The 2,324-nt window shown below is 49.4% G+C and overlaps 1 pseudogene; it reads right to left on the reverse strand.

Moving 5' to 3' along the window:
* Positions 1 to 328: 328 nt before the first annotated feature.
* Positions 329 to 2,024, reverse strand: LOC110203982 (cyclin-A2 pseudogene; annotated as a pseudogene).
* Positions 2,025 to 2,324: the final 300 nt, after the last annotated feature.

Genomic DNA, 2,324 nt, shown 5'->3' on the forward strand with positions numbered 1-2,324 from the left:
AAGAGCTGTTCTGGCAGCACAGGCAGCAGGCAAAATACCACCACAGCACTGACAGATGGCACACACATGGCCTGCCTGCAGGGACTTGCTCTAGAAACACTATTCCCTACCATCACCCTGCCCTGGAAGAGCACACCTGAGCTCAGGTGCTGATGCTCTCCTGAGCCACGCCAATCTTAGAAAACATGCCAGCCAAGACGGTGAGGGCTGCCAACATTCTAAACTGTATCCTGGAAAGCCGTTCTACTGGGCTGTCCTGTACCATGCTGTTCATGTTCAAACACTCCTGTGAGCCAGCCAGGTTCTGACCACAGTTTTCAGTTGTCAGAGGCCAACCATCGAGGTCTCCAAATTCTAATCCTAAGGTATGGGCTTGGTTAATACTCACTATGCATAAACAACAGTACTTAAATCTGCAGCTACATATGCAGGACAATTGCACATAGAAAAGATTTACATTGAAAATTAAAAAAAATCAAAAAAGGTACTTCATAATCTGTAATCGACCACAACTTGTGCTTTGTGAAGTGATTCTTTGTGAAGAAACCTGGGCCCATGATAAAAGTTGTCCAGCATGGCTTCTGCTGGAGTTACAACTCAGAGTCTCGGCTCACTATAAGTTTAGTGTCCCGGGAGGGTTGATGAGGGATACACCAAGATACTTTGCCATCTTATATTTTTCCCGTATAGACTGCTGTACATACTGTGGCGCTTTGAGGTAGATCTGGTGGAGGTCCATTAGACGGGTCTTAAGACTTTCCAAGGTGTATCCTGTCTGTTGGATTAATGACTCAAGCCAGCTTTTGCCAGTGATCCTGTAGAGGGCTATATGAAAGGCAGCTCCCACAGTCACTGACAGTAAGTATTTCAGGTATGGGTCAGCATCAATTAAACTCAACTCTCCCAGAAACATCCTAAACTTTCCACTTTAGAATTGGCCTGCTACAGGAAATACTGAATGAGAAACTGGTTGATTGTTGGGGTGGCGAGGTCGAAAGACAGTACTTTGAGCACCAGTCGCTCCATTCTTAGGACCCGCCTCTTCGTACATGTGTCATCCGTGATGTACACAAATTCGGCCGCTTCTGCAGGGAGAGATCTCTTCAAACTTTGAGGCCAGGAGAATGGCAGCACTGCCGACCAGCTGAAGCTTCCCCCGCACTGACATGGAGGACAGAACCAATCTGTGTAGCTCAAGGCCAAGTGAAGAGTCTCACTCTGGAGCTTGTACTTCTCCCCACCTCCAGCAGCCAGTCCACCAAGATGGCTTGCATGCTGCTGGTTATGTCTGGCTGCTTCTTCACGTAGCCCACCTTGGGCTTACCCTTAACCTCCATTTCCCTAAGGTACAGAGAGATGTCTTCATGGTAGTCAGGCACCTCGTTGACATTTGGTGGCTTGTCTTCCAGTTCCAGCACCACTGACATGTCCATAGTAAGGGGGAATTCAAATTTTCAGTCCACCAGATAATCGAGGGGCACCAGGGGCTTCCTGGTCTCGGGCAGCTACATGGTCGAGTGGAAGCCCAGCGCCTCATCCTCGAGGTCCACCTTCTTTGAGGGGGAAGGCTTCTTCCTGGGGTCGACCTCGGGTTCATCCGCGTGAATAGTGAAAGTTGGCTACTTACTGGTGGCATTCCAGGGCGGGACGACACCCTGCTCCACCTGGACAGGGACCTCTCTGAGGAGCGAGACCACCCTGAGGCTATTAGGCTTTTGTGGCGCCAGGGCGGCTGCCAAGCCCAGGACCGGGCCAAGGCCCAGGGCCCGCACGTTTGGTATGCAGCACGCCCGCACAGTGCACATACTAGCGGGCTTGGCACCCCTGCGCTTGTCGGCGTGGATGTTCCCCTGGTTCTCGTCTGGGTCGACGGCCCAGGGCAGCTTGGGGGGCTTCCCGCCGGCCGCTGTGTGCCCCAGGAGAGCCGGAGGGCCAGCCTGACGGGCTCTGTTGGACTCGGTTCGGCTCCCCGCTGTATAGGCCAGTCCAGTTCGGTCTGCACACACGCACGCACCTCCAAGCATTCTTAATGAAAAGACCAGAGCTGAATAGAAAATCTGACACTGAAATATAAGATTCCAGAGAAGTATGAAAAGGTAAACAGCAAAGGGAAATCCAGCAAAGGGAAGTCCCTTATGGGACTCAATAAGGATAATCTGTTTACATTTCTACATGGGAAGATGACAGTTGTGACTCATAAGACTTTTCTCATTATTAGGGATATTAGAAGGAATATATATATATATATATATATATATATATATATATATATATATATATATATATATGATAGACTTAGTCCTTCTCAGCAATGTGAGGATCTA

Source organism: Phascolarctos cinereus, unplaced genomic scaffold, assembly GCF_003287225.1.
Source record: "Phascolarctos cinereus isolate Bilbo 61053 unplaced genomic scaffold, phaCin_HiC Scaffold_37;HRSCAF=558, whole genome shotgun sequence".
NCBI classification, from domain to species: domain Eukaryota; kingdom Metazoa; phylum Chordata; class Mammalia; order Diprotodontia; family Phascolarctidae; genus Phascolarctos; species Phascolarctos cinereus.